Source organism: Tenrec ecaudatus, chromosome 12 (assembly GCF_050624435.1).
Source record: "Tenrec ecaudatus isolate mTenEca1 chromosome 12, mTenEca1.hap1, whole genome shotgun sequence".
Lineage (NCBI taxonomy): Eukaryota > Metazoa > Chordata > Mammalia > Afrosoricida > Tenrecidae > Tenrec > Tenrec ecaudatus.
In genome coordinates this window covers 7,528,525-7,551,489 of record NC_134541.1, presented here as the reverse complement: position 1 = coordinate 7,551,489, position 22,965 = coordinate 7,528,525, and positions in this window count along the sequence as shown.

Here is a 22,965-nt window from a genome sequence, read left to right as displayed (position 1 = left end):
TATCTGTACCAGTGTACATCCACTGGTCTGGCCAGATTTGTAAGGTAGAATTGGGATCATGATAGTGGGGTGGGGGGTGGATGAAGCATTTAGGAACTAGAGGAAAGTTGTATGTTTTATCTTTGTTATAACGTACCCTGACTGGCTTGTCTCTTCCCTGTGACACTTCTGTAAGGGGATGTCCAGTTGCCTACAGGTGGGTCTTGGGTCCCCAATCTGCACTCCCCCTCATTCATGAGTTGATGTTTTGTTATTTGATGCCTGATAAGTGATCCCTTCAGCACCTTGTGATCACATAGGCTGGTGTGCTTTTTCCATGTGGGCTTTGTTGCTTCTGAGCTAGATGGCCAGTTATTTATCTTCAAGTCTCTAAGACCCTAGATTCTATATATTTTGATAGCTAGACTTCATCAGCTTTCTTCACCACATTTGCTTATGCACCCACTTTTCTTAAGCAATCATGTCGGGAAGGTGAGAATCATGGAATGCCAGTTTAATAGAACAAAGTGTTCTTGAATTGAGGGAGTACTTGAATGGAGGCCCAATATTCCTCTGATACCTGAGTACTAAACCTATAAATATATGCTCATAGATCTGTTTCCTCATCCTCATATATAAATATATTTACATATATAAATGCATTCATTTAGACTTCTATGAATGCCCTTTGCCTTCCAGTTCTTTCCTCTATTTCCTTTTACTTTCCTCTTGTCCCACTATCATGCTCAGTCTTCATTTGGATTTCAGTAATTTCTCTCGGTTACATTACCCTTGATCACACCCTACCAGGTCTCCTGCACCCTCCTTACCACCGATTTGGATTACTTGTTGTTCCCTTGTCCCTGGGTTTGTTAACACCACTTCCTTTCCTCCCGCCTCTCCCTTTCCCATGCACCCCCCCTCCGCAACCGTCGGTCCCATTGTTTTCTCCTCCAGATTGGTCATCCAGCCTCTTATTCAGACAGACTGGCAGAGATAATAACATGCACAAAAACAAGACAGAGCAAAACAAAGCAACAAAAGAAAATAAGACAACAACAAAAGCCTGTAGTTAGTTCAAGGACAGTTTGTTGGCCTTTAGGAGTATTTTCTGGTGGAGTGTGATGGGGTGCCACACTCTGGTCCCAAAGTCTATTTTTGGTGTTCCTTGGGGACTTTGTTGCTCTGTTCCCCTTGCTGTTCTGTTGCATGCCCTTCGTGTTTTGCCTCCGTGTGATACTCAATGTCCAACTTTCCCGTGCATATGAGGCAATGGAAGATAGTACGGCTTGGGTCAGACACGATTTTGTCCTCAAAGTAATCTGCTTGCTTTTTTAACATCTTAAAGAAGTCTTGTGCAGCAGATGTATCCAATGCCATTCATCCTCTGATCACTTGACTGCTGCTTCCATGAGCCATGATTGTGGATCCAAGCAAGGTAAAATCCCTAACAGTGTCCATCATTTCTTCATTTATCATGATATTACCTATTTGTCCATTTGGGGCTTCTTTACATTGAGTTGTCATTCATACTAAACCCTAACCCACAAGAATGCTGCACTCTTAGCTTGCACCACGTCAAAATGACAGTCTGAGCACCCTACAGGAACTAGAAATGTGGGCTTCTTTTAAAATGTTCTTTACGTTGGGCACAAAGAGAAGTCTGAAGGGACAAGATCCAGGCTGTAGGGTGGATAGGATAAAGTTTCCCAACAAAATTCCCATAGGAATCCTTTGCTAACTCTGAAGAATGAGTTGTTGTTGTTAGATGCTGTGTTAAGCCAGCTTGACTACAGAAACAAATTCAGTTACACTCATATATGTTTAAGAAAGAGCTTTATATCAAGAGGTAATTGCATATCCGGAAAATATCCTAGCCCAGTCCAACTCAAGTCCATAAGTCCGATACAAGTCCACAAGTCCCTCTTCCGGCTCATGTAGTCACAAGCCATGATGCTGAATGCAGGAATATCACAGGCCAGTGGGTGCAAAGTCATGTAGAGCTGGTGGTGGTGGCATCTCTAGGACTCTGGCCACCATCAGGGTCAGCCAACAGGAAGATGAAGGTAGAGAGCAAGAGGGAGGTCCCCAGGATCCTCCTTATGAAAAGACCACGCCCACAAGGAGGCACCATCAGGCTGTGACCTGACTGACAGGCTAGACTCCACACCTCCACTTTCATAGATCAGGCTGACATGAAATGACGTACCTGTCGCAGATGCCATCAAGTCGGTTCTGACTCATAGAACAACAAAGCAAAACACTGCCTGGTGTATTGCTACAGTTGGGGAAAAATCCCCTGTCATAATTTCTCTGGCCTTTTTGTTGCCAATACAACTTTCAATGTTTATTAAACTTCATTGTGATGTGCCCTTGTGATCCTCCTATGGCCTTAATGAAAACCTATCATGTTAGAATTCAAAAACACAGCTCTCATCGCCTTCTGCACTCTCTGTCTTGACTGGCCCAGCAGATTCCTTCAGTGGCCACTGTTTCAATGGATCTCTTTGTGAAGGCACCCTGAGGAGACCAAGAGAAGTGTATTATTGAGAGAACTTCTCTGCTGTCCTCCACCAATTGCAGAGACAAGGTTAGACACATTTTGTTTGGAATAAACCCATGCACACATGAACTGGAACCCCCCAATGGCAATACTTTTTGACTTGGCTATGTATCCACTGCCAAGAAATTCTCCTGCCCTCCTCTTCTCATGCCCCAGAGCCGTCGAGTAACACTGCTTGCTGAGCCTGAGCCTATTCCTGACGTTTTATGAAAGTGTTAGCCTCGAAGAGTTGTCATTTTGTGATTGGCTCATTTCACTCACACAAGGTCTTCCAGATGCACCCATCGTAACGTCTGCAGACTCAACATTATCAGTCTTCCATTGTAGCTCTGAGCCACATCTTCTTATGTTATTTTCGTTATTGTGAACAACGTTGCGACAGACCTCTTTATTCATGTTGCTTCTCTTAGTTCTCCGAGACAAAGCTTCTTCAACTGTAGGTCATAACCCTCTGTGAGGTCCCGTAACTGAATGCGGGGCTGGAGAAAAAAAGTGGAAGCAGTGAAAGGTTTCTGAATCCACCTTCACTGCAGCTTTGGTTCTGAACACACAACATGTGTGCTTTGCGCTGCACATGCAGTCACACCATGCCACGCCACGCCACGCCAAGAACAACACCTCCGCTCAGATTTGAGACGAGCGTGTGCTAAGCACTGCAATGTTTTTACAGTACATGTAAAGTTTTCTACTTGTACAGAAATGTAGTAATTTAATTAAAGGAGGAAAAAATACTTTTCCTCAGTATGTATCAAGCTAGTATGTCTCTGGATTGTGTTGTTTGAACAGATTATTGAAATTTAAAGATGAAGTTGTTATACGGTTGAGCAGAAATCTGACTTTATTAATATTCCTCATAATGAATTATGATTGTCAAAGCTGTATTTTTATGGAATATTTTTAAAACACTGAATGATGCCAATGTGCTGCTTCAAGGAAAAATTGTAATGTATTTATGCTAAAACATAAAATTGCAAGCATTACTAAAAAAGTTAACATGAAAAAATAGGATGGAAAAATGTTTCTTTAGAAATGTTTATGGCTACACATGATTTTATCATGTAAAATCACCTTGCCAGATTTAATTGTATGAGTTATAATTAATCATCTGCAGAACCTGGAGACCGTTTCAGAAATACTTTCATTCAAATTTTAATGCTAAATAAGTATGTTCGGTTCATCAGCCTTCCTCAACTGAAATAAAAGACGTCAATCATCTGTCATTAAAAGTTCAAGAAGAATTTGCAAAGTTATCAAGTGACACAAGTTTAAAACTGGAGTTTCCTGGGAAAATAAAGCTAAATGATTTGGCTTTGAATTTGGCCAGAGTCCCCGTAGGTCTTGAAATGACCTTCAACACACTGCTGCCATTTGAGGTCATATGTGTCTACAAAGCAGCGTTCTCAGTAGTGACCACAGACAATAAATCGAAACAGCTATCCACTCTGAAAACCCTGAAGTTGCACAAAGTCCCAAACCAAAGCCAAGCCCACTGCCATGTGGTCTCACAACTCAGAGGACGAGGTACAACGGTCCCTGAGAGTTTCAGAGACTGGAACCCTTTACCAGAGTAGAAAGCTCAGCCTTTCTCCTGAGAAGTGCCTGGTGGTTTCAAACTGCTGACCTTGCAGATTGCAGCCGAACGTATCACTTTCTTGGGGAACCTCTAGCATTTTCTATGTACAGGATTATGTCATCTGAAAATAGGAATAGCTTTACTTCTTCCTGGCCAATTTGGATACACGATTTTTCTTTCTTGTTGTAGCGCACTGGCTAGGACATCTAGTACGGTATGGAAGGGAGTGGGAACAATGGCATCACTGTATTTTTCCCACTCTCAGGGGGATGCTTGTAATCTCTCTCCCTTGAGAATAATGTGACTCTCCTATTTCTGTCTCCACTTTTTAAATTATATTGAGGATTTCATTTTCTATTTTGCTGACAGTTCATATCAGAAAAGGGTGCTGTATTATACCAATTGTCTTTTCTGCATCAATTAAAGGTAATCATGGGATGTTTCTATATTCTTATGTGGTACTATTACAGTGATTGATTTTGTAAGGTCAAACCACCCATACATCTCGTATATGAATCCTGATTATGGTCTGTTTTGTTTGCTTGCTTTTATTTTGATATGCTGTTGTGTTCTAGTTGCTAGCATCTTGTTGAAAATGTATGCATCTATGTTTCTGAGGGATATTGGTCTGTAAGGTTTTATGGGGTCTTTACCTGATTCGGGTATCACAGTTATGCTGGTTTCATAAAATGAGTTATGGAGTGTTCTTCCTTACTGTCTTCCAGAATAGGTTGAGTGGAATTGGGGTCCACCCTTTCCTGGGTGTTTGCAAGAACTCCCCAGTGAAGCCTTTTGGTCAAGTTTGTTGCTGCTGATGGGAGATTTTAAAATAACCTATGTAATTAGTATGGGATTTTAGCTTTTTCTATCTCTGTTTGTGTTCATTTAGATAGATAGAGTGTTTCTAAATGTCATTTCTTCCAGGCTTTCAAATCTTAAAAGTTCAAATGTTCATATTTTAATTATTATTTTTAATATTTTAATTATTTTGGTTCATCCTGTTGTGATGCCACACCTATTTCATTTCTTATTTTGGTAATTCGTACCTTCTCATTTTCATCCTTTTTGATTTGAGCTGTGTTTTGTCAGTTTTATTAAACTTCTCAAAGAATCAGTTTCTATTTTTGTTGATTTTATAGTTTTTCTACTTTTTAAATTTTATTTATTTCTTCTCTGATTTTTATTATTCTCCTTCTTCTGGTGACTGTTCATTTTCCTGTTCATTTTCCATTTCTTCAGGTTATTGGGTTAAGGTACTGGATATACTCAGGCATAAGGCGAGTTTTCCAGCACATTTTTAATGCAGTTTTTGTGGTAAAATTAGGTCCTCTGCTGATGTTCGGGTCAGCTTATACTTGAGTATATACGGTATTTGTTTGCTTTGATTTTTTACCTTTTTTGCTGTTTTTTATTTCCAACAGTTTTATTGGCACACAATTTAAATATTATACAATTGAATAATTCAATTGTTCAATCATATCAAGGGAAATTGTACAATCAGCTTCCCTTCTATCTTGGAGCATCCCCACACGCACACACACACCACCACCATGGACAAATCACCTTCAAAATGAGTTGTGCCATCACAATCAGTTCTAGGGCTCCCTCCTCCTCTCCTGCACTCATAATTTACTTAAGGTATTAACGTGAGCTCATTTAAATGTTTTGATGTGCACACTTAATGCTACAAATTTTCCTCTGAGCACAGCATTTGTTGCATCTCAGAGGTTTTGGTATATGATGGCTTCATTCTCATTTGCTCTTAATTATTTTATTATCAATTGATTCCATAAGCTGATATTTGGAGAAAGATGAGGCTTTCTACTCCCATGAAGAGTAAATTACAGTCTCAGAAACACACCGGGGCAGTTCTACCCTGTTCTATAAGGTCACCAGGAATCGTCGTCAACTCAATGGCACTGAGTTTAGAGGGATTGAAACAGTGGTTACAACCATGAGCTCAAACATAACAGCTGTGAAGATTGCACAGGAGCCAGGAAAATCAATGGCACCTGACAGCAACAGTGGCCCAGTATTTTTTTTAACTAAGTTGTTTCATAGTCTATATAGTTTTTTTTTTTTCCGTTGCTCATTCTGTTACTGATTTTCAGTTCTTTGATGGTCGGTTAGTGAAAATTCTTTGTATTTTGTCAACTTAACAATTTTCATTGAGGCTTGCTTTGTGGTCTCCAATATGATCTATTCTTGGGAAAGGTCAATGCACAATGTGTCCTGTGGTGTTCTTGGTGGTGTGGTCTGCCTATATCTATGAAGTCAAGTCAGTTGATTGATTTTAGATCATCTGCATCTTTACTGAGTTGCTGTCTAGTTGTTCTGTCCCTCGTCCTACATTATTATAGAGCCATCTCCCTGTTGGGGTTTGTTTTATGGATTTTGGAGCTCTGTTACTGGGTGCTCAAATATTTATTTATTGTTATGTATTCTTGGTGGCTTGAACCTTTAATATAATATAATGCTCTTCTTTGTCTCATATGAATTTTCATATCGTCTATTTTTAACTGAAATTTTTGTAGTTAGTCCTATTACTTTTTAAATCTATTTGCTTTATATTTATAAATATTTTTATATTTCATATAAATATTTATAAATATATTTATAAATGTATATATTTCTTACCTCTTGATTTTAGCCTGTTTTTATTACTCTAAATTATTTCTCTTGTAGGAAGCCCATTGTAGCATCTTTCTATTATTTAATAACAATATTTATTATTATCATGCCATTCTGTCTCTTGAGAGAGCTATGTGTCGTGTCTATTCATTGGGCTGTAATCCACATGGTTGGCAGTTCAAAACCACCAGTGGTTCCTCAGGAGAAAGACACCCACCGGGGTCACTATGAGTCAGCACTAATTCAATGGCAGTGAGAGAGATGGATTCATTACTATCATTTTATTTTATTTTGCATGCAAATGTCGGGGGATGCTAAGAATGCATTTGTTCTTTTTTTTATTTGAGATGAATTCGCGTTAGGCAGTATTCTCTAGAGAAACAAAACTGGGACACATATGATTATATATAAGAGGACAGGTTTATATAGTGAGAAGGTATATAACAGCTAATTAGTTCACACAGCAGTACAGAGGGTTCAGTTCAAGTCACTTCCGTGAAACAGTTAATATACTAGAAGTTCTTCAATTCAGTAGTTCCGGAGCTTAAGGAAGCTGGCCTGCATGGGATATCAAACATAAGCAATGCAAGGCATCAGGATCCACCAGCCTTAATTTCAGTTGGTGTATGCACCAGCGTGATGAAGCAGGCTTCAAAGAAGCCTCACGCTCTAGCTACACAAGCCATGGGTTGGCTTGGTCCACAGGTGGTGTAGCTCACAGGTTGAGGCAGAGAACTAGCTGGAGCAGCAGCATGCTCTAGCATGCTCCAATCACCAGAGATTACGAAGGTTAGGGGCTTTGCATAGCCAGTTATCTCTTTGTCCTCCAATCAAACTGCAACCTGATTCACCCCACATTCTCCTATTGGCCAGGTGGGCACAATAAACCTAATTATCACAGACTCTGAGTCCATTTATCTTTTTGTTTTCTTAATGTTCTGAGAGGAGGTGTGTTTGGGTATAGATTTTCTTTTCCCATCAATCATTTTACTGTTTTTGTGTTTATAGAATCTTTTGGGTTTTCTTCTTTATTTTTGTGGGTAGACTTATTAATTTTCTTTATGGTTACACTAAAATGTATCTTAATCTTCTTAAAAATAAAGCAGTCTGTTATATTTTAAAATCACTTCTTCCCCATATGGAAGTTCTATATCTTCATTTCTCTTTTTTGTTTTAAAGTTGTCATCATTTAAAGTTTAATTCCTCTGTTTTCCTGTAGCCAGATTTTCAGTTTTATTTTGCTTTTTTTTGTGTGTCATTATCTAGATTGGTATTTGGGGATGTTATCACGTGTCTTTATCTCAGATGGTTGTGAAATGTCACTGATTCTCTAGCCAACGAACTCTGTCTTAATATTTCTTGTAAGGCATGTCTACAAAACCAATTACTTTCTGCTTGCCTGGGAATGCCTTAGTTTCACCATACTTTTTGACAGATAATTTTGATATATACCTGGTTCTTGGTTAGCCATCCTTTTTCCTTCAAGGTATTTATATATAGAGATAGATACAGACACAGACACAGATATAGATATAGATATCGATATAGATCTAGATATAATCTCCCCATTTCCTTATCTGCATGATTTCTGATAAGAAATTAATTCTTAGTCATATTGGTGCTTCTTTGTAAGTGATACGATGGTGTTCACAAGCCGTTTTTAGAGTTCTTTTTTGCATGTTATCCTTGCAGAAGTTTTATTACAGTTTGTGTTGGTATACTTTCTGTCCTTAGATCTGGTTCATGCCCCTCCCACCTTGCTTAACTCCAGGTATGTTTCATTCATCTGTTTCCTTTTGGAAATTCTGTGAAGGCATCTCCCTCCGCTCCTCACTTGGATTTGCTCGTGGCCTTCTCTCAAGATGGTCATGGCATGCCACGGGTCACTGGCAGGACAGCTAAGCCCCCCATTTCTCTGCATTTGCTGCTTTCCTTCAGTTTCGCCTTCCAATCTTTGTTTGGTTTCATTTATCACCCGTCTTTTGAATGCTCAGGGATCCAGGATTATCATCTCTATCTGTTGCACTTGGCTTCTACCATCTTTGCTGTACGTGGGTAACATAGTATCCTAAGCATTCTCCTCTCCAAAGGGATTTCTGGGAGTCATGGTGGTGCAATGGCTAAACACTCATCTTCTCACTGAAAGGTCAGTAGTTGGAACCCACTGATGGCCCGAAGGATGAAAAGACCAGGCAATTTGCTTCGGAAAAAATTATAACTTCAGAACCCCTATGGGAAACTTATTCTCAGCCATATAGGCTCACTCTGATTCATAGTGTCCTCTGAATTAGTGGGAGAACGATGAGGCTTTCTACTCACGTACAGATTTCAAGTCTCTGAAATCCACAGGGCCAGCTTTGCTTTGCCCTATAGTGTCATTCTGAGTTGGAATCAAGTCAACAGCAGGGAATTTGGTTTCGGAGACAGGTGAGTCAGCATGAACTCAGCAGCACAAAATAGTAACAACCGTATTGACAGGAACAGATCGTTAGATCTTGCATACAGAGCCACCGTGTGGGTTTGAACCATGCCTCTCCATTAGTAGCCATGTTTCATCTGGACTTCTTTAATGATAGCTAGGAATTCACATAAGAAATACAATTAAAATGCTAAGTACCTGCCATGGACGGCAGGATCAGCCTAAGCTAGCAATGTACAGATGTATTTACAACTCCTAAGAACTCTAGTTTCTTGTTATTGATGTGCGCCTTCAAGGAGATTCTGGCTCCTACTGATCCTATGTAACAGGGTAGAGCTCACTGAGGGAGTGGATTAGGCTGTGATGGTTACAGAAGTAGGCTGCTAGGTCTTGTTCTCACAGAGCAGCTGGTGAGTTCAAACTACAAACCTTCAGTCAGCAGCCGACCACTGTGGCAGTCACCTAATCTGGTGTCAATTTAAGGATTAAGAGTCCAGGGTGGAGTCTGGGCTGTCAATCTGGAGATAGCCAATGAGACTTCTGTGTAGACAGGGCCTTCTCCTGAGAATTCTGGGAAATCTGGTACTTCCTCCCTGGAGGCAGAAGACACCTCTCTCTCTCTCTCTCTCTCTCTCTCTCTCTCTCTCTCTCTCTCTCTCTCTCTCTCTCTCTCTCTCTCTCTCTCTCTCTGCTGCTCCCTGGGAGACATTGCAGAAGACAAGTCACATGGATGCAACCAGGCCTCGGAAGCTAGAGGAGCCACAAAGAGACCCCTGTCAGTGCTGAGATGCTTACAATGCCACAGGACCCAAAGATTTTCTACCCACTGGCTTGTGATCATCCTGCATTTGTCTTCATTGCATGTGTTTCATGAGTCCCAAGAGGACTTTATAGATTGGTACTGGACATATGGGTTAATATCAGACTTAGTGCCTTAGACTGGACTGGGTAGGAATGTTTTCTCAGTGTTCAGTTCTTCTTGTATATAAATCTCTTTCTTATACACATAGGTGTGTCCGTGGATTTGTTTCTCCAGTCTACCCAGATTGACACAACCACTTATCTGTTGCCCCACCAAGGCTCCTTAAAGCTCCACGGCAATATTTTTATCTCTATTTTACACATGAGCAAACTGAGGCACCTAGCTAACAGGAAAGCCAGAGAGGCAGACTCAAATTGTATACACTGAAGAACACGACACTGCCTTCCAATCAACAAGACACTGCAGGCTAATCATGTAAATGTGCTGGGTTTCCTAATTTCCTCCTGAACATTGAGTCAGTCACTGGGGCCACTCATTAGAAGCTTATCCTTGGTATTCAACACAAAGACCTTCAAGGACAATTAAGGTTTCTGAGACCTAAAGTTTTTGATTTGGAATGGTCATTAGAGGGTGCCTAGTTCAACCCCCATTCCCCATCTCACAGATAAAGCGACTGGGGCACAGGGCTTACAGCTTGTTGTTGTCATGGCTAACCATTAATCTTGTACCTGCCTGAAAAACAAGGATTCCAGTAGCCAACAACATCACAAACAAAAATACTGAGGAAGGAGAATCTGCTCATTAAGAAAGAAACTTGTTTATTACCAGAAGCTAAAACTGGGAAAGAATGATGAAGGTCTACTTCACGGAAGCAAAATCGTGCCCAGGCATTTGCATGCAGCTGTGTGTGCATTTAAGGTTAACATTTTGCCCTCCAATCTTCCTCCCACTTCCCTTGACAGAAAAGTAACCTAAAAGTGCAACTGAATAAGTCCACTTTAGGCTTCCTTTTAGGGAGATTATACCTTGCCAGTTAGAAGTAAATTTCCTTACCGTGTTTGCTATTACTCAGACCTTTCTGCAAATTTAGTTCTTTCACACATCTTACAATAATGGGTCTAAGGCATTTGTAGCCAAAGAAGATTGCTTTTGCCTTTTCTCCCTTAATTTTCTTTGTTCCACTCAGTAAATTGCATCTGGGTAGAGTCACATTTGCGAAGACCAAGTGGACATTAGGAAAAGCATAGGTGATTGGGTTAATGGGTCCAACCACAGGTGGACATTCATCTCAACCTGTGCCCATTACAACCTAAAACTTTGAGGGAAGGCACGGAAATGGCAACCACCATGCCTTTACGCAGAAGGGACTTTGGTCTCAAAGTCAACAGCACTCAGTGCAAGTTCTTTTGTAGGAAAATGGCTCTCAAGGAATCAAGGAATCTGGGAGGGAGATCGATTTTCATTGTCCAAATATTCAGGGGCATGATTAGCCTGGAGTGGGTCAAAGGTGCTAGCTGTCTTCTGAAATATGTAGTCTGGTTTTTGTTCCTTCTTTCCTTTTTTCAGTTGAATATGATTTATTAATAGTGACTTATTTGTTTTATAGATGACACCGAGTGATATAGATTGCAAATTCCAAATTGCTCCCTAATATAGAACAGAGGCAGATTGGCCCCCTGTCAGGGCCAAACAAAACAGAGGTCATGTATTCTATCCTGTACATAATACCCACTCAGATCTCCCACTTGCATTTTTTTCTTTTTATAGTATTAGTGACATATAATTTTCATACTATATATTTCTATGGTTATATATATTAAAAAGAGCTGGGCAAATATCACCACAATCAATCCCCAAACCCTTGTACTTCATTCTTTTTTTTCTAAATAAATCATTTGGGGTGGGGGGAGCTTGTACAACTCTTATCACAATCCATACATCTATCCATCCATTGTGTCAAGCACAGTTGTACATTTGTTACCATCATCATTTTCAAAACATTTTCTTTCTACTTGAGCCCTTGATATCAGCTCCTCATTTTCCCCCTCCCTCCCCCACACTCCCTCCCTCATGAACCCTTGATAATTTATAGATTATTATTCTTTTTTCATGTCTTACACTGACCAATGTCTCCCTTTACCACTTTTCAGGTGTCCATCCCCTTAGGAGGGGGCTATTGGTAGATCATTGTGATCGGTTCCCTATGGGGTAGTCTTGACCCACCAAAGTCGTCCTCATTTTTTAATGACTCCATTTACTTTATAAACACAATACATATATGGGTGATTTAAAGCATCATAAAAATTTTCAAGGATGTGATTCTCATGTAAATCAATGGTTCTCAACCTTCCTAATGCTGAGACCCTTTAATACAGTTTCTCATATTGTGATGACCCCAACCAGAAAATTATTTTCATTGCTACTTCATAACTGTAATTTTTCTACGGTTATGAATCATCATGTAAATATATAATTGGCAGGATATATTTTCATTGTTATAAATTGAACATAATTAAAGCATAGTGATGAATCATAAAATCCATATGTAATTATATATTATGAAATATTTATTTCTAATTACAAATAAATGAAATTTTGTCTTGAAGCATGGTGTAGCATGGGTATCAGTCTTCACGCTGGGTACCCGTAGGTGGGCGTATCTGCATGTGGGCAGATTTCCCTGGAGACGGATAGAGGAGCGGTGTCTCAGTTCCTAAGACCATCAGAAATAAGTGTTTTCTAATGGTCTTAGATGATTCCTGTGAAAGGGCAATTCAACCCCCAAAGGGGTCATGACCCACAGGTTGAAAACTGCAGATGTAAATCAAAGTAAGTGATTTTCTTAATTTTATGAAGAGCCATTTATTTTCGTAGGAATTGGACCAAAAGCAAGTAGCTCATCATTTGGAAGCACCGTGTTACTGGTGACAATACAACTCAGGGTTAGGGGGGTTGCCATCAACCCGGATGTCTCCGTGTCTTCTATGTGGCAGTCACAAGCCCTGGGGTCCTATGTGGAGGTGAAAACATCTACTTGCTTCTAGTACAGACATATTCAAGAATGTTTGCACTGAACTATAAACTATTTTGTGACAAATCACTTGTTATACATCGATTTTATATTAGAGATATGATATTACACTTATTTTTTTTAATGATGCCTGTCAGAACTCAAAACCTCACTGCCATTGTGTCAAGTCTGACTCACAGGGCAGAGGAGAACTGCCTCTGTGGGTCCCCAAGGCTGTAAATCTGCAGAGGGACAGAAGGCCTCGTTCTTTTTACTTTGCGTGGCTGGTGGGTTAGAACTGCTGACCTTGTAGTTAGCAGCCCAACATATTACCCACCACACCACCAGGGATACAGTCATGTTACTTAAATTGTATAGAATGGTAAAGTATACAACAAAAACATATACTACAAAAGAGGTTGTTGATTCTGAAACAAACAAGAAACACTGTTTTAGAAAGATATTCAAATTAGCACAAATGTATATTGATTGTCCAGATCTAAATGAGAATCATAAACTGTTAGATCTGGAAAGGACCTAAGAAATTGTTGGTCACAGTGACTTTTTGACAGATGGAAAAGTAAGACCCAGAGAACTATGTGACAGAGAAGACAAGGAATGGAGTTGGTACTTGGGAACAGGAGCACTGCCTTTACTACCAGAACTGCCACATGCAAGAAAGGGAATACTTATTCTGTGAATTCCTAAGTAAAGATAAAAGGCCATTGACTGGAAAGTTGAAAGTGTCTAACTTTTGGTCAAGGAGAGGCAATCAGAGAGAAATGTAGTTTCTTGATATAATAAATATTAGAATTTCTTCTAAAATGGTAACAGTCTGTGAGGAACAACTTACTATATAAATTGGGGTAGGATGATTGAGAAGAAATGTACTTAATGATACAGAAAGCTAAACTATCTGCCCTCAGACAAAAGGTATTTGTTATATGGAGGTGGAGGAAACAAAAGTTACAACTAAGGAGAAAGAGGAGAGAAAAATGGTGCAGAGACAAGAGAACAGGAGTGACTAGATGGTGTGAGGCTGGGATCTACAATGGAAAGTAGACCATGCAATTTCCCAGTAATGGATCAGTCAAAGACCATCGTAAGAGCAGGAAGGCCTAATCTATGAATGATAGTAACTTGTTTGACTTAAGATCCTCCACAGCAAGTCCCTTAAATCTCTCAGGAAAACAATTCAGTGTCACAAATCTGTGAGCTGCGTCTGGGGACAATTGAAATCGGGGTAGAATTTGACCTGCCAATTGATTTGATGTGAGATTGAAGCAACTAACCAAGAGTTTGGAGTTACAGTTGTTTCTGAGTCAGCTCCACACCCAGCCCAATGTCCACTTACGATGACATTCAAAGATACCTAGAGAGAAATTTGAAAGACAGAACGACGTGTGTTTCCATAAAAATTACAGGCTAGAAACACCAACAGGGCAGTTCTGTTCTTTCGTATGGGACTACTGGGTCAAAAAATCCACTTGATGTCACCCAACAACCCAAGAACACTTGGAAAGAGATTTTAACGATTGAGTGTGTTGAGTCATAGGAAATCGCTGACTCTTAATCACACTTGACCTAAAAAACTCATTATGATGGTTCGCCCTAATAGAGAGTAAGGGTCTGCTGGTGCCTACCTGGCACTTGGGTTAGAGGAAAATCAAACTATCCAATCATCAGATCTCCTGGGCCATCCTCATAGGTGACATGCATTACTATGTCCTCTTTTTCTTTGTGTACCCAGCACATAACACAAAACCAGGAGCATAGTAGACATCCAATACATATTTGATGAATTAATTAAATAAGTAATTATGGACTCCCCAAACACAGAAGAATTTAAGGAGAAGTAAAGCAAACAAATGACAATGAATTTACAGAATTTATTTAAACAGGGGAGGAGGAGGGAGGGAGGGAGTATGTAGGGAAGGGGCATTGGATGTTTAAGCCACATCCTTATATGGAAATCTTTTGCAAATATAAAAAATTGCCTTCTAGAAGGCATCATTGGAAAGCTTCTCCGAGCTAAAAAGAACAGGAAAGCTAATCCCATTCCTTTTATTCTAGAATGTAGAATTAGGAGTGGGATGAAAGACTCCTATTTGTAATCTACGGTTCTGTCCAATGATCTTTTTTTTGCCTATTTTCAGGCTTCTTTTCAAAATAAGAATTAATTTAATGGTGATGATGAAAGGAACTATTCATCAATAATCTGAATAAGACTCCCTCCCCCTAACCCCCCAGACTTTTCACTTCCTAAGAACGTAAGATGGAGTGATCGGGTGAATCCAGGTGCATTCAACCAGTAGTAGGTGAGTATAGTAACACACATGAGTCAAAATAAGCATTGTACAAAAGTATTAGCTGAGACTGAAAGAGGGGAAGGAGTAAGCATTTGAAGAAGTGTAAAGCAATGGCTTTTTATGGACACATGCCTTGTCTGTTATGGAAACAGTAAGCTAGCGGTTTTGTGGCTGGAGCAGAATAAAGCAACATGAAGATGCTCTGGATCTCTACCAGTAACCATCAGGATATCCCATGGGCACCCCATGTGCGTCAGAGTAAGACTGTGTCCCTGAAGAGGTTCAATGGGTGATTTTTTTTTTTTTAGAACTGAAGCCCAGACCTTTTTGACAAGGCGCTTCTGCGTGGATATGACATTTTAAGTCAGGAGTGGAACACTTCCCCATTGAACACAATAACTCAGATTGGAAGGCAGAAGGAGGGAGAGAGAGACCATGGGATTTTCAGAGCTGTTTTGTTAGCCATTGGGAAGAGCCTCACTTTCCCACTGGGTGAGATGAGCGGTGATTTCTCAGACTTTAAAGGTTGTCCCATCCGCTTTGTGGGCAGCTAAGCCCACATCCCAAATGACTCTGAATGAGCGACTGGGAGGCATCGAAGGCCACAGCATAGGATTAAAAAAAAGTGAGGAAACTGTTGTTTTGACAGCCTAATTGTTGCTTTGCAATTTTCCTCCTCTTGCTTATTTTTTACCCTAAAATTCGGTGCCAAAGTTTTCCAGGGGTTTTAATCACATCCCTTTGATTCCTTTATTACAATTAAGCGAGTTTGGTGTTAAAAGCATGGACTGATAAAAACAACAGAAAGAATGAGGTCTGCGTGAAAACATGGTTCTGTTTTTGGACTCTTACTTCTTTGGGTTAAATTAAATAAAATAAAGAAAGAAGGTGTATTTGGATAAAACTCACTGAATAAGAGTGGACCAACGAATGATTACTTATACTATTAGTCAGCAAGTAAAATAGAAATCCGCACCTTCAGCCACCAGTTTTTTAACCTTTCAAGGAAATTTTCCCTACAGAAGGGAGTAATTATGCATAATCGGATTTAATTGTGTTAAGGGGAAAGAGATGCACTCTCCTTGCCAATTATGCTCGCAAGTTGCTGGCGTGGCCTTCCTGTGTGTATCAGCAAGAATGCTTCTAGCTGGAGGGAGACTTTGTTGGAGGCCATTTCTCAGATGAAGACACACATGGCCAAGATGCCTCCCTCAATCTCCGTTAGCTGTTTTCCTTCTAGAAGAGAGAAGAGCCTGGGAATTGGCCCTCTTAATTCCAGAACTAAATTATCGTGCTGGGAATGCCTTCTTGAAAATTCATGATCAGGAAACCCTTTACCTAATGCAGTCGGCCCAGAATACAGTGAAATCTCATCCTTTGCCTTGCTCTGATTTCTCACAAACCAGGCTCATATTTTGTCTTTTTCTGGGCTGCCACTTTGTGCGTAAGGAGAGGGAGTCGGGGCAGATAACTCCTACCTTTTAGAGTTGCTATCCTGCAGGCACCAGATGAACCGATCATGAAGGTTACCTCCATCCCTATTATTCTAGAATTCTAAAATGAATTACTATTAATGACTATTGCAGTGAAAGCTCTCTAAATTGAAGGTGACCTCGCTGGTAACCTCGAATATTCAGAACAAGTGGTGACTACAAAGAAGGACTCTTCTGCAAGGACTAAGCTAGGCCTAACGGGGCTCACTTATCCACATGGGCAGTTAGGGTGGGGAGCAGTAAGACATCCAAGTATAGCCCATGGGTTGAGGTTAAATAAAGAGTCCTGGTAGCACAGAGATTTAGTCCTTGGCTTCTAATCCAAAGGTCCACAGTTAGAATCCCCCAGTTGTTCCTCCAGACGGAGATGAGGCAGTCTGCTTCTGCCAACCTTGGAAATCCTGCGGGACAGGTTTTCTCTGTCATATGGGATTGCCCTGAGTCAGAATGCACTGGATAGCCATGGGTGGGTTGATTTAAAGTCTGAGTCTCAGAACCACTCTTTTTATTTTCTTTTTAAATCCAGTTTCCTGTGACCCACTCCCAAGTATGTCAAATCATAACCTTCAGGAATGAAACCCCAAAATGTCTTATTTCAAAAGCTCTCCTGAGAGTCGGATGTGAGCAGCCTGTAAACACAGTTACTCAGGGGGGTGCTGACCATGGCATTGGGTTACTCTGCACACAGGAGCTCTTTAGCGTGTTGGAAAGCATGGAGCTTACTTTGTGGACCCGGTATACCTGACCCAAGCCATGGTATGTTCAATTGCCTCATATGCATGTGGAAGTTGGACATTTAATAAGAAAGACAGAAGACAAATTGATGCATTTAAATTATGGTGCTGATGGATAATATTGAAAGTTCCGTGAAGTGCTTTAAAGCGCACATGGATCTGTCGTAGAAGTTAGTCAGAATGCTCCTTAGAGGCAAGCACAGTGCACTTCACCCCATATACTGTGGACAGGTTGTTGGGAGAGATCCGTCCTTGCGGAAGGACATTAGAAGGTCAGTGGAAAAGGAGGAAGATCTGCAGCCAGATGGACCGACACACTGACTGCAACAAGGGGCTCACTCACAGGTACAAATGTGTGGGTGGCAGGTGACAGGAGCAGGCAGTGTTTCGCTCCGTTGATCATAAGGCGCTATGCGTCTGAACCTAAAGATAAGTCAACTGTTTATGCTCATCCACAACCCAAAGGCTCCCAGCAGCACCACACAAGAAAGACCTTGATTGATTTCATAAAGAGTACAGATTGAACTTTCTGTGGAGCAGCTACCCTCTGAAACACATAAAGTCTCCGTGAATCACAATCAACTCCATTACAGCAGTTTTGGGTTGTTGCTGCTGTTCTTTTGTTTTCTTGCCATTGTTGCTGCTTCTTTGTTTTAAATGGACTTGCTCATGCTGTAAGCCAGGGGTGGGGACAGTCTCAAGATAAAAACCATCAAAACCAGCTAACATCACCTGCTTCCCTAAAGAGAAGCATTTCCAGTCATCAGATTACACCAAAACCCCAAACTCATCGCCATAGAGTGGATCCTGCCTCATAGGGACTCTGGAGGACAGGGCCTAGCTGCCCCTATACATTTCCAAGACTTCACTCTATAGGAGAGTAAAGCGTTATTTTCTCCCACAGTTTAAAATTGCTAACCTTAGAGTTCATAGCCCAACTTGTAACCACTTTACCACCAGGGCTCCTAGCCAGCGCATCGGGGTTGAGTTAATCAAGCGTTTGACCAATTATAGCAAGCTAATGTTCAAGTTGATCACTTGTATGCCCCACAAATGACGTTGCACCCATGGCTCTTGACAGAAGAAAAGATTCCCCACTCCTGCTCAAGCCTTTGCCCACTAAGGCAAGGTCAGCACTGGGTTGGAGTTCAGGTGGTTGAGTTTGGCCTCATGGTGTTTCATTTTTTTAACCTCTCTTACACTAGAGATTTCTTGTCCTGTGTCCCTTAAAATCTATGGTGCTTTAAATTTGACCCAGTAATACAGTGAAAAAGAGACTAACCCTCTTCACTATTAGGAGTGTCATTACTGATAATAATTGGTGGACTTGCCAGGGTCTGAGCCTCCATGAAGCACTGTTGTTGCTGTTGTTGTTGTTGTTGTCGTTAGATGCCACCCAGTCATCTATGACTCTTCAGAACCCTGTGAACAACATCACGAAGTGCTGCCTGGTCCTGTGCCATCCGCACCATCTTGCTCAACTCGAGCCCGTTGTTACAGTAGGTGGGTCAATCCACCTCATCCGGGGTCTTCCTCTTTGTCACTGATGCGCTACTTTTCCAAGCCTGATGTCCTTCACTCGGGGCTGGTCTCCCCGGGTAAATGATTAAAGATAGCCATTCTGGCTAGACTTCACCCAAGACAGATTCATTCATTCTTTTGCCCATCCACGATGCATTCGGCATTCTTCACCAATACTGCAACTCAATTCTTCTGTCTTCCTTCAGTTTTCACATGCAGATGTGGCTTGGGTCAGGTGAACTTTGGTCCTCAAAATGACATCAGCGCTTTTTAAAACTTTAAAGAGAACTTTTGCCACAGATTTGCCCAGAAAAATACATCATTTTGTTTCTTGTCTGTTTGCTACTATGGGTCTTGGTTGCAGATGCAAGTGAAATGAAATCCTTGACAATGTTGATCTTTTTGTCCCCCATCAAATAAAATGTTCCTGATTGATCTGATTGTGAGTGTATTTGTTTTCTTTACATTGATCTCCCTCAGGCAGTGCTTCAAGACACTTTCAGCAAGAAAGGTTGTACGTTCTGTATATTTTCCGTTGATAAGGAGCCTTCCTCCAATCCTGATGGTGAGCTCTTATTCATGAAGTCCAACTTCTCAGATTATTTGCTGTCTATACAGATTGAATAAGTCTGGTGAAAGGATTCAAACCTGGTGCACATATTCCCTGATTTTAAGGCATCCCTTATTCATTTGCTCTGTTTCAAAGACTGCCTCTTGATTGATGTTCAGATTCCACACAATCATAATTAAGTGCTCCTTCTTTGTATTGGCATGATCCACCCAATCAAATGCCTTTGAGTCATCAGTAAAGCACAGGTAAAGATCTTCCTGATTTCTCTACTTACAGTCAAGATCCATCTAACAGCACCAGTGGTGCCCCTCAATCCATACCCTCTTCTGAATCAGGCTTGAATTTCTGGTAGGTTCTTATTGACAGACTGCTGCAATCATTTAAAAATAATCTTCAGCACTATATTATTTGTATGTGACATTAATGGTATTATTTGATATGTTCTGCATTCAGTTAGTCAACTCACAAGAAGAATAACACAAACACACAACCAGAGAGAGAGGCAGATGCTCACTTGTGGTAAACTGATAGTGAAGCTTGTGTTGCTTTTCCAGATAAGTGCACATTCTATAAAGAAAAGAACTGATTGGTCTTTCCAATACAGAGGAGGAGAAGAAAAAATGGGTTCTCTGTTTATATATTTATTTCAGTTTTCCTACTTCATAACAATAGAGACCCAGTGTCTCAACATTGATGCTAACTCAGACTGACCCTGTATGGCAGGGTAGATCTGCTCCAGGGGGTTTCCTAGACTATAAATATTTCCTGAAGCAGATGGCTTGGTCTTCCACCCTCGGAGAAGCTGAAGGCTCAAACTACAGAATGTTGGCTTAGCATTCCCAGTGCTTAACCCACTGTACCATCAGGACACCTTTGACAAAGGCCTAAAATTTGGATTAAAAAGAAACAAACCAGTTGTGAAACCTGGTGGGTTCCCTCATTTATGAGGTAAGGAACATCACTGTTTTCATTTGATATTTCTACGAGAGTTATGCTTTTATCTGTTTCTGAAAGTGACCCTTTAGTGTGTATTAGCACTTAAAGTCTGAACAGTAAGTTTGCAAAAGGTATGGTTTACACTGGGGGGGGGGGGCGGGGGAGAGTCCTAAATCCACTTTGAGTCGCTACACAGATTCACAGAATCCTTCCTGACCTTTGGCAGCCAATGGGGATCTCTTTGCACTTAGGTCCAATGTGTTTGGAAATAGACTACTATTACTCACATAGCCTTGCCAAGGGCAAGGAGAGCCTTGCCCTTAGGACCTTGCTTGGGTGTACCCTTGGTGAAAGTTGGGGGACTAAGGTCACATAGCCATCATCATATCCTGACTGCCTTGACCCTGAACCCATCTGGTAAACTTTTCTAATCTGCACTGGCGGTCCCTTTTCCCAATCTGTAGTCCCACTCACAATTTTGTTGACTTGGTCTGCTGTTGTTGACATGTTCAGTCTTCTCCCTGTCATGTGTAAGTGGCTGAGTTTCTGTGAACCTTGGGTACCACGATGACCTCATTCTGATGGCCCTTCTCATCAGGATGCCTTGCCTTCACCTTGTCTTTGTCCTGTTTAGGACAAAATAAATGTGTCTCTCCACATTTTATTTCTTTTCTCCATGAGAATAATCACCTGTGTGTGTTCTACTCAACCCAAGGAGGAAGAGAGACTCTATACATAGGTGCCAGGAGACAGAAATACTGACCTGACATCAACCTGAGACATATGCTTGTGTCATATTGGGGGGCTTCCAGCCTGGGACAAACAGAACTGCTTCTTCCACTGAGTTGGGGCTGGACAGGAAAGTTCCACTGAGGGGGCCTCTCTGGGGACTCTCTTTTATACTGATAGTGAACTGGCCCAAGGGGAATTGAGCTATTGAAATCCTCTGAGGCAACACATGATGATGTTTATATTGTATTTGAGCTTAAATTATGAGCACCCTGGTTTTCCAAGGCTAGGATGGCAGTGACAGTTCAAAGTTCATTGGCAAAGCCCTCACATTGATTAAGCCTCCATTGAATTCTTTCTATTCTTTAAACAAGGGTATTTCTGCAATCCTTTGGCAGAGTGCTTTGGAAAGCAGATTATCTCCATCCCCCTCAAACCAGCCCAGGGAGGAGAAGGGGCTTGCTATCCTTGTTGGGGTCACCTTACTGAGGACAGTAGAGGGGATCACATGGTTATGAGTCATGTTCTATCAGTCTTTCACTGATTGCCTTGGTCAGAAGTCACTGGACCAAACCTGGCAGCCCTTCTCTCTAACAATGTACATGCCCCAATCATGGTCTCAATCCTGCTTCTGTGGTCCCACCTGTAACTATGATGTCTTGATCTGCCCCAAATCAAACTTTTGTGACAGTTCCCTCTGTGCCAAGCTCACTTACCTGCCTTCGCCCCTGTGAAACCTCAGAAGCCATCTAGACTTCATTTTCATGGCCTCTCTCACCAGATGACTTGTCTGTGTCCTTATTTTCTCTTTGTCCTTTTAGGACTTCATAAGCATTCCACTTAAATATAATATTTAAGATGAAGGTGTCTTTTGTACCTTAAAACAATATATCCTCAACTACTGTTACTCAGATAGTGGGGAGGGAGCAGAAAGGATTCCCAAAGCCTCTAGCTGTGTCGGGGCATCTTGACACGCTGTGGCAGTAGGGTGTCTTCCAGGTGGACCCAAAGGCACAAGGGAATGCCAGCTCAACTGCAGCAGCCAATCTTGGAGCATTAACTCCTGAGCCTACAAACTGGTTGTGGCAGTTACATAATCTGTTGTCAATCTGAGACTTCAGAGTGAAGGGGTGGAGTTTAGCCTGTCAATCAGGTTGCAGCTTGATAACCTCAATTGGAAGTGCTAAGGAGATAAATAGCTCACTGGAGGTGGGACACACACACACACACCTACTCCATGTAGACATTCCTGAGAATAAGACACAAAGAGATATGAGCATAAGGGGCCATGTAGAGACCTACACCAAAGCTGAGATGTTTCCACTGCCACTGGATCCATAATACTTTCCACCCACTGACCTGCGATCTTCCAGCATTCAGTGTCATTGCATATGTTTCATGAGTCTGAAGAGGTCTTCATAGATTGGTGTCGGACATATGGACTAATATCAGACTTATGGACTTGATCTGAACTGGGATGTTTCCTCAATATTCAATTGCACTTGAATATAAAGCTTTTTTATGCACATAGGAGTGCCTATGAATTTGTTTCTCTAGCCAACCCGGACTAACACACTGGTCGTCTGCTTGAAGCAAATCAGCAGAGAGAGGAAAATAACACCAAGAGACACACAAGTTCATAGCTCAAGGACACGCCGGCTTCTTCCCCTGCCCGGGCACAGGGACAGCTGTGGAACAACTGTGCCTTCCCGTGATGCCACTTGGAAGCTGAGA